The sequence below is a fragment of the Gopherus evgoodei genome, chromosome 3 (assembly GCF_007399415.2).
Source record: "Gopherus evgoodei ecotype Sinaloan lineage chromosome 3, rGopEvg1_v1.p, whole genome shotgun sequence".
Classification (NCBI taxonomy): Eukaryota; Metazoa; Chordata; order Testudines; family Testudinidae; genus Gopherus; species Gopherus evgoodei.
Window position 1 is genome coordinate 206,260,469 of NC_044324.1, and position 11,063 is coordinate 206,271,531.

Sequence of the window (11,063 nt, forward strand, 5' to 3'; positions counted from 1 at the left end):
CAATGGAGAGCAGTTAAACCATCTTAGGTTCGTGGATGATATTGTGTCGATCGCCGAAAATACGATCAGAAAATGCTGCAAGAACTCAACACAAAAAGCAGCCATGTCAGACTGAAAATTAACCACTCCAAAACTAAATTGATACACTCGGATACCTTGCCAAAAGCCCAAAGAACAAGCAAGGGAGAACAAATAGAAGAAGTTGAGCAATATGTCTATTTGGGCCAAGAAATTAACATGTGCCGCGATCAGGAAGGTGAACTCTTGTGAAGAAAGAAAGCAGGTTGGTGCGCATTCAGTTCTATCAAGGATGTCCTCCAAGGAAAAATCAACAAGGCAACATGCACTAGCCTCTTCAACTCAACAATACTGCCGACAATGTTGTACGGCAGCGAAACATGGGTGCTGACTAAGACAGAGGAGCAGCAACTGTCTGCCATGGAGAGGGCGATAGAAAGAAGAATTCTGGGAATTTCAGTCTGCGACCAAGTCCCCAGTGAAGTGGTCAGATAGCAGAGTGGAGTGTAGGATGTCGTTGTTGAGACCAGGCAGGGTAAAATGCGATGGGCCAGGCATATAGTGAGGCTCACTGACAATGGATGGACTGCAGCTGTTGCTGAGTGGTACCCACGGGAATTGAAACAACCACTCGGCCAACCTCCAAAGAGATGGGAAGATTTTATCATGAAAAGACATGGTCACACATGGAGAAGGAAGGCCTGGATACGAGAAGAATGGAAGACGTGTTGTGATCGGTACAATCTATATGAGGGCTGAAGGTGGTGATCAAGTGGTTAATTACCCTCACTATTAAAAATGTGAACTTTGTTTCTGAATTTGTCTCACTTCAGCTTCCTGCTATTGGATCACCTTATGCCCTTTCTGTTAGATTAAAGAACCTTTCACTATCAGAAATCTCCTCTCCCTATAGGTGCTTTATAGACCATAGTTAATTAAACCAAATAGATCTAGGTTCAATTCTGCTGCCACAGAATTATTCTGGGACCATTGTTATCTTAATCTCCTTGTACCTCATTTCCCCGTCTGCAAACTGGGGATAATGGTACTTCCTTTCTCCTACACTTTTTCTGTCTTGTCTGTTTATTTTGTAAGTTATCTGGGACAGGGATTGTCTCTTTTTATGTTTTTGTACAGTGAGGTCCTGATGTCAGTTGGGACCTTTATGCTGTTATCAAGATACAAATAATGAAATCAAAATAAATAAAGTCTAGCTTGTTAAATACTTTTAATAATAATGCCTAGCTCTTATATAGCATTTTTATTAGTAGATCTCAAAGCATTTTACAAAGGAGGACAATATCATTATCCCCATTCTACAGCTGGGGAAACTGAGTCACAGAGGGATGAAGAGATTTATCCAAGGTCACCCAACAGGCTAGTGGCAGACCTGAGAATATAACCCAGGTCCTGAGTCCCAGTCCAGTGATGGTCAATACAGCCCTGGGGTTATAACATCATACTGCTGAGGAAACAGCACAATTAGCCTCAATGCAGGGGTCTGGATTAGATGACATATTAAGGACCCTTCCAGTGCTACGTTTCTATGATTCTGATTCCGCCACAATACTGCTAAACTCAAATTTAATTCCTAGGAAATGTATTAAGGGAAATCCTTTCAGAGAAGGTTCAAAATTTGCAATAGTGCAGATCTGAGAGTAAGAGATGGTTAGTCATGAAGTAAATTATGCATTAGAGGAATCTTTGAATATTCTCATTCAACACCTAATAGTGGTGTATACATTGATCTTAAGAACTATGGATATAATAATATGTGACTCAATTAAAAATGTAATTAAAATGAATATTATTTACAGACCATGGGATTTGTGATAATTTTTTTATGACAACTGCTCATTTTCTCATCTCTAGTCTATGGTGACCAGCACTCGTTTAGGAGCAAAATAACTTCCTCTGTCTCAAATAAATAAAGATTACAACACAAGAGCGATTTACCTGCTAGGCTGTATGCTCTGTAATTGGCACACAGCTTCCACTAGCTCTTCTTAAACACGGCTGACGATGGTTTGGCTAAGAATGGAGGCAGATCTGACCTGAGTTTAGCTGTAGAAAGTGTGATTGGCAGGTTATAGACACCAGCAGCCAAATTCTCTTGAATTAGGATTGAACAGGGGCCAGAGGAGTTATATTAGACATTAGTAGCTGGATAGCCAGAGGGTGCCATTCAGAAAAATGATTTGGTCACTATGTCTATAGTACATTTTCTGCATCAGGATTGGAATGCAGTCAGGCCTTGCCTACACCATGGCTGGACCATATTCATCTCATATTCTATGAGAAGAGCTAGCCAGGACCATGTGTCACTCTCAGCTCTTTTTTGGAGTAGACAGAGCCTATGAGCTGAGTGGTTTGTTTTGTTACCATCAGCATTGTCTGCTGGAGAGGCTGGTTGTGGAGTTCTTTGGAGAATTTTGCCATTTTACTTTGGTGTCTAGATATTATTGGAAGTTTTAAAGAACAGGTTAAACAAACATCTTTCTAGGAAGTTCTAGGTATACTTGGTCCTGCCTTAGCATGGGGGATGGACTAGATGACCTCTCGATGTCCCTTTCTGCACTTCTATAGTATGAGCTCTTCTGAAAGTCTGGCTTCAACTTCTTATGTATGGTTCCAGTCCCAGTGTGGTCACAGCCTTAATGCCAAATCCACCTTCTTTCTCTGCCCCTAACTTCTACCACACTCTGCATTAGCATCTAGGACAGCTGCCTTGCATAAAGCAGTCAGTGGATGGTGGGTCTGTGGGAGATGGCCACTGTCTTGGCCAGCGCCAGCGCCAGAGACTGAACTGAAGACCTCCAGAGCTAAAAGCAGGAATCAATACAGCTGCAGAATGAGGCTGTCAGTTTGACAGCTGTAAAAGACCTATATCCTCTCTGGATCCTTTGCACTCATGGAGGAGGAGGGTCAGGATTTGGCCCTCGGAATATTCACTTTACATTTGGAACTGTATAATACTAATATTCCTATAGATTATGGGCTAGATTCTGATACCATTACTCACCAGGACTGGTACCTTACTCCTTGAGAGTCCCATTGGGTCTATAGGCTGAGGAAGATATCTGTTAAAGTAAATGAGACCTAAATGATCACACCTTCTTTAATGTCATATGCAGTGTTCTCTTGAGCTTTCTTTGCAGTGCAATGCACTGTATATTTCCTGGAGCACATTGATCAGTGATAATGCAAATGCTTTTCCCTTCCCATCATACCCAATGACATGCCAGCAGGGCAATGAAATTTGTGTAGTGAATTTCTCGTGTCAGTTTTCCATAGTGTCGTTGCTTGTTTGCCAGTTGCTTTCCATATATAAACTCATGTGTCCAAGCTGTGTCTTCAGTAAATGAAATCCTTGTGAGACCAGTTGCTGACCTGCAATGAGCACTTTACAGCAAAGCGCGTATTGCCCAGGTCTGTCGGTCTAGTCCTTTGCTCAGAGTGCGTAAGAAGTCCTGAGTGCAGCTGCATGTGCTTTGTCTCAGATTTGATTATCAGGTTCCATCTCTGTAGGAAGACCTGTTCTGCCCCTTCTGTCCAGGTGGCTACTGCTTTTGATTGTGCTGTGGTCTCTGGAAGGGTAGTAGCTCTGCCTCACTCCCACTGTGTATTCTTCGTACAGTGTATTCCTATGCCCCACTTTGAAATGCGGCGAAGGAGCAATGGGGTTTCTTTGAGATGAGAGCCGTGTGGGCCACTCATTTGTGTGCGGAGCACTCTCCAGCGCTTCCCCCTCCCCCGCAGAAATAGTCTGACTTGTAGACTTGCTGAGTGGGGTTTAAGTGGAGCAAAAATTTGATGGTTTGAAGCCAATAAACGCTGCTTCAATGTATTTAAACATTAAGGGCTAGATCATCAGCTGGTATAAATGAGCATAGGTCTAGTGACTTCACTGGAGACTGGCTGATTTACACTAGCTAAGGATCTGCCCCTAGCTATTTATTATCCCATTGGTATAACTGGTATTGTAACAAGGTACTACCCTACACTGCATCCTGGGGCGCACAAAGCTGTCTCCCCAGAGATGGTGGTAACCTTACAGTATCTCAGCTAAGGGTCCAGTCTAAAGCTCTTTGTAACAAATTGTCAGCTGTTCCCAGGGAGTACTATGTGCAGCTGAGGAGGGGGGAGCACAAGGCCCTTTTGTGCCACACACATCTCCCAAATCCTGAGGCTGGTTCTGAATCTCCCTGGTCCCCAACATAAATTTGGGCAGCCTCAAGGGTGCTCTAAATAACACTGGCTGCCAGCAGCCCCCAGGTGCCATTCCAGCAGCCGGGGATCACCTGGGACTAGTGATAACCCAGCTACATTCCCTTTTTTCCTGGCATACTCCCTGTCCCAGGGCCTAGAAAGAAGCCTGGGGGCACATTGGAACAGCTAAGGCAGCTCTGTGCTACTTGTGTTGGGGGAATCCGCCACTGATTGGATCTGTTCACTTTAGGACCAGTTTTGCTGAGGCGAGGGGTGTCTATTAGATACTGGGCTCTTTTTGTGGCCTTTGTTTTTGGAATAGAAGGGGAAGGGTTCGAGTCATAGCACCCTCAGGTGCAACTTCACGCAGCCCCGAGGCTGACAGCCCCCTCTGAAATGCCACCCTCTGCCAGCTCCCCGAGCTGCGCTAGATGCCAGCCAGCTCACCCTGAGGACCTGACCACTTGCGTCTGTTGCATCACAATGATTAATCACAAATATTCAATCCCTGGCCCCCGTGCACTCCATCTCTGGTTTCAGTTCTGGGTCAGCTCCAAACCCAGAAAGGGCTTTCTTTGCAGGCCAATCCTATGCAGCATGAGCTGGCTTCTGCGAACAGCTGAGGTTGTGCCATCATCTGACAATTTAGCTGAAATCTCACAGGAACAATTCATGCAATTTCAGTGCTATCTAACTTGAACTGGATCCATGGGCCCAAATCCAAACCACACTTTTCAACCTATCTCCAAATTCTGCCGTAAAAACAAGCCAACCCAATCAAACCATCTCAAAGGAAATAAATACAACCCCCTCCATTTCACCTATCTGTGTGATGCTGTGATCTGAACTATAAGCCAGGAAAGTAAACTTCGAAATTAAGCCTGTGGCTTCATCTTCCTTTGTCTCAGTGTCTGCCTCGATTTCAGATCTGTGTGTGATGTTACTTAATGCATATGCAGCAATATTTAGGCACAATTGGGCAAGTTAAGAATGGAATTTCCTTTCATTTCTTGTTCTGTGTCACAGCCATTAATGCTGCTCAGAGGCTGAACCAAGTATGGAACCATTCTCGTGGCCCAGTTTTATGAGTTCACTGGAATCATGTTTTGGGAATTCTCTGGCCAAATCCCAAAGCTAAAGCTGGAAGGAATCCCTTGAAGGAGCACAATAACAAATCTAGATGGGGTAACCTTTCATCTGAAGGGCTTGTTCCAGACCTGTGATTCCTTGTTCCTTCCCTGCTCATGCCGCTTCCAGCCCTTATCTGAAACTGTCCAAATGAACTGCAGACAGCAGTCACCATTCCAAATGCATCTCACCCGTGATCACTAGATCACTAGTGTCTTTAAGAAAAATATCAGTACGGGGGGGGGGGGGGGAGTTTGTATGCTTAGCCTGTTTGTTGTTGCCTAGTGTGCTGTGTATATGCTAGGCAAAGCAGGACCATTCCTGTTGGACTTTTGGCAGCAGCGAAGCAATGAAGGATTCCTGCGAGCTCAGCTGAAATACTTTTTAAAAGCTGGCTGCCCCATCTTCTGCGATGGAAAGGGAAGCTGGCGTTCACATCATTAGCAAAGTGACCAGCCAGACCCATTTACAGTCAGGAACTGGAGGAGGGATTGACAGCGTAGTATACTCCTATTCATCCAAAACCCTATTATACAAATCTCCACATTATCCAAATCCTTTCCCCATCCCCCAGCGTGAGATACATGCCCTCTGCAACAATCTCATGCTGCCAGATGAGGAAGGGATTCAGATAAGGCACAGGTTCAGATAATAAATTACTCCCCCACATTTCTGGCCAACCCCCAAATGTTCAGTTTTTCTCATCATAATGAAAAACAAAAACAAAAAAATCATTTTGGGTTGAACAAAATGTTTTGTTCAATCTGAATGGGATTCATTTGGTTTTAATTTAGGAGTGTTTTTTACCATTTTTATATTTTTAGTTAAATCTATCTAAATTTCAAAACGTCATTTTAAAATGAAAAATTGAAACGTTTCATTTTGAAAACATTGAAATTAAATGTTTTGACTTTTTTGGAAATTCTCCTTCTCTTTCCCTCCCCCCTCCATTTTTTTTCAGTCAAACCTACTTACTAAATTTGAACCAAATTTGCAAATGCTTTTGCTTGACTCAAAACTGCATTTTTAGGCTGATTTGCCAAAACACAACAAAACGAACTCCCAGTTCTAATAAGGTGTGAATCACATTGCTCTCCAGCACCCTCTAGTGGAAAGCCAACATGTGGTATTTCTATCTTAGCCGCGGAGTTAATAGTACGGTGACATAAGTGCTAAATAAAGAAACCAATTATTTAAAAAGGAAAGGGGAAACTTGGAGCATGGGGAAAAAAATCAAATGGGTAATGAAGCCCTGTTTGGCAAAGATGAACGATCCCAACGAGTGGACTTAAAAAAGAATCATTTTCTTGGAAACTCTTCTTAGAGGAAAACATGATTTTTGATCTTTTCTTATACTTGGTTGATGCCAGCAGGTGCCTGCCATTTGCAACCTTCCTGCTATTTTTCATGGGAATTACATATTCAAAGTCAGTTGTGCAAAATGGACCACAAAGTATAGTAGGCTTTAGATGGCAGAGAGAGTGATTCCGAAGTGTAGTTTTAAAATCGTAGTGTTACAAAGGAGCAATCAGTGTGATGACCTGTCTTTTGATATTATCCTTTGTATTATAGATATGAAAATCTGAAAACTGAGTTCAGCAGACATGGAGGCAACAGTATTTTCATGTATGGAATGACTGGGCTTAGCTTAACTTTCATTCTTAAGACAGAAGATGCCCCTTCCCCTCATTAATATTCAAGCAAATCAGCCTTGCAAAATCTTACTTGCCCAAGGCAAGTGGGCAAGTAGGTTTTTTGATGGCTGGATATCATTTATTTTTTCACTGTCATTACCCTGATGAGATAGGCTGGCTGAGCAGATTTTTTTGCCTGGCCTGGTTAAGTTTCATAACAATTGTGCAAAGCTGAACAAGTGTAATTATAGGCCTTTAAAAACTCCTTTTCAGGTTTGAGTCTGGAACAGCGTCAGCCCTAATGGTAGCAGTGTAAGGAAGAGATCTACGTTTGGAAATGATCCCAAGGCTCCCATGCCTAAGCAGGATGGATGTCAGACCTGTTATGTAGGTGCCTAGATTGGTCTCTGTGGTAGTGTATGCTTTAACTTTGCATAAAATATTGTATTCTTAGTACTACTGCTGCCTTCATTCTGTAAGTATACTGAAACTTACAGGTGAATGCACCTCAGACCTGAATTAATTCTGTTGGCACTAAAATGGTAAAGATCTGAAATACTTATTGGTTTCTCTAAATTGTGCTTGAGATAAGGAGTCTATGAAATGATTTAACAGGCACAGCAGAACCACCCAGATTAGTTTTCAGTTAACTCCCATTGATTTCGAAACTCCCAAAGACTTGAGGAGTGGGCCCCTTGGGTACAATCACTGTAAATTATATGGTATCCGCTGGTGAGATGACTCGCTTCCAAATGAGGAAATAGTTTGCTCCTGGCGTCCAAAACTTCCTGACAACTCAGCAGTCATAGACTATTGTCCCAAGGAATTAATCAGTCTTACTACAGTGAGAATAGAATGCAAATTATATTCCAAGACAACCCTTTAAATTCTTCCCAGTTACAAGAATATCCTATTTTCTTATCACCTGCAGTTCTAAGCTGGCAGGCTGGGGAAAACCTTAGGTGCTTGTCTACACTTAAGATTTTGCTATTTAATCTGTACTGATATAAAGAACAGGAGTACTTGTGGCACCTTAGAGACTAACAAATTTATTGCTGAAATATATATGTTAATCTCCACAGTGCCACAAGTACTCCTGTTCTTTTTGCGGATACAGACTAACACGGCTGCTACTCTGTACTGGTATAGTTAAAGTCACAAACCCCTACTGTAGATGGATTATACCAACAGAAAAATGCTTATACTGATTGTCATGGTATAATTTCCCACTCTGAACCTTAGCATCCAAAAGATGGGGTACCAGCATGGATTCCTCTAAGCTCAATTACCAGCATAGTACTTGTAGCGCTGCCACCAACCAGGAATTCCAGTGCCTGGTACACTCTGGTCCCCCCAAAACCTTGCCTGGGGACCCCCAAGACCCAGACCCTCTGGATCTTAACACAAGGAAAGTAAACCCTTTCCCCCCGTTGCCTCTCCCAGACATCCCCTCCCTGGGTTACCCTGGAAGATCACTGTGATTCAAACTCCTTGAATCTTAAAACAGAGAGGACAATTCACCTTCCCCCCTCCTTCTCTCTCCCCCTCCCAGACTCTCCCTGAGAGAGAAAGTAATCCTAACACAGAGAGAAAATTAACCTTTCTCTCCCCCTTCCCTCCTTTCTCCCCACCAATTCCCTGGTGGATCTAGACCCAGTCCTCTGGGGTCTCACCTGAATAAAAAAAATTCAGGTTCTTAAACAAGAAAAGCCTTTAATTAAAGAAGGAAAAACAGTAAAAATTATCTTTGTAAATTTAAGATGGAATACGTTACAGGGTCTTTCAGCTATAGACACTGGGAATACCCTCCCAGCCTAAGTATACAAGTACAAATTAAAATCCTTTCAGCAAAATACAAATTTGAACTCCTTCCAGCCAAATACACATTTGCAAATAAAGAAAACAAACATAAGCCTAACTTGCCTTATCTACCTAGTACTCACTATTCTGAACTTATAAGAGCCTGTATCGGAAGATTGGAGAGAAACCTGGTTGCACGTCTGGTCCCTCTGAGCCCCCAGAGTGAACAACAACCAAACACTAACAACACACACACAAACTTCCCTCCCTCAAGATTTGAAAGTATCCTGTCCCCTGACTGGTCTTCTGGTCAGGTGACAGCCAGGCTTACTGAACTTGTTAACCCTTTACAGGCAAAAGAGACATGAAGTACTCCTGTTCTATTAACCCGTAACTATCTGTTTATGACACTGATCTAGTTTATTTTGGTTTGAGAACTGAAATAAGCTACACTGCTGTAAGGCACATTTATACTAGTGAAGCTTGAAAGCTTGTCCCTTCCACCAATAGAAGTAATATCTTTTATTGGACCAACCTCACCTGCCTTGTCTCTCTCATATTCTGGGCCAACATAGCTACAAAATACTGCAAACATTTGTTTAAAATGACAGACAGCTTCCTGTTAACTGATGCCCAATTTTTCAGGTATCAAAAGAAGGTAAAGAAAATAGGTCTGCTTCTGAGATTCATGCAAGTTTCTATTATGTCCTGTTTGTTTTTGACAGTGATCTCTATTATTGTACTCTGAAATTTCCCTCTGTGTAGATTCTGACAGGAATGGTCTTTCCTGCAAATTATTTATTTCTAGAACTGGTTAATTTTTTTGGTTAAATTATTTCTTCTTGAAAAATGATGCCTCTTCAGAATCAAACATTTTCTGCGGCAAGTTTCCTTCCTCTTGAAATGTTCTGGTTTTTCAATGAAAACCTGAAACTTTTCAGCTTTTTTCTAAAACCAAAAGCAACCAAAAACTGTGAAATGTTCAGTTTTCATTTTTTTTTGTTGTTGAAAAATAGAAAATCTCCACCTTAAATTTAGGAGAGGGGAAACACAGAACATTTTTCATTTCTTTTGAAATTAGTCACAGAAAATACTTCCATTTTATGACCAGATGTAGCCACTCCTACTAATATTCTGTTTTAAAACGAAACCTGCCTTTATGCAAGGAGGCTGCATCTGTATTTGCTTTTAAAGGGCCCGAGTGTGAATATCTTACATATATAGATAAGCAGTTTCTCAGCCAATACATTCTGTTGACTTCAGTGGGATTTCTTGAGTAACCGATCACCACTGCGAGTACATCTGCCCTAAAGTAGATTAACAACTGTGTCACGTATACACAAATAAGGATCATAATACTTAGGAGAAAGGGCTAGGCTACTGTTATTCTACCGTTCTTCCTTTGTATGCCTGTTGTTTCCAAAATAATTAGCAAATAGAGACAGTAAAAAAGGGCTTATACCATTGGTGGGCAATCTGCAGCATGCAGTAGCCTGCAGCCCATCAGGGTAATCCACTGGCAGGCCACCAGACAGTTTGTTTACATTTGCATGGCCGCCCGTAGCTCCCAGTGGCCGCAGTTCACTGTTCCCAGCCAATGGAAGCCGTGGGAAGCGGCGCAGGCTGCAGGGACGTGCTGGATGCTGCTTCCTGCAGCTCATATTGGCCGGGAACAGCGAACTGTGGCCACTGGGAGCTGCAGGCGGCCATGCAAATGTAAACAGTCTGGTGGCCTGCCAAAGGATTACCCTGATGGGCCACAGGTTGCCCACCACTGGCTTATACAGTGAGCCAAAAGTGTATAGAAAGTGAGTTGACACAGGTGCTTGGGAAACAGCCTGTGTGGGAATGCAGGATGGTCTATATATCTTCTAATGGCAAGACAGCAGACTGAACAGCACTCACTGCAGGAGTGAAAATGAATCTGATTATAGTGAGAATAAGAAAAATTGCTCTACAGAGTGGCCCACTCATACAAAAAGGGGAAAGCAATACCTGTGCAGTAAATGTTTGCAGGGGAGGAATTGAAACCTATCATGAAAAAAACACAAACCAATGAGCCCCATATTGAAGTCTAAGCTATAACAAGATTTCACACGCATGTGCACACACACATGCACACAAAACATGCTAAATTTCAGACAATGAGATTATGCAAAGCTGATAAGAGTAACAACCTATGTAACACCCTTACTTCAAATAAAGTAAGGGTGTTACAAAGAGGAGATAAGAATTGCCATCTTGTCTCAGATCAATGGTCCATCTAACCCAGTA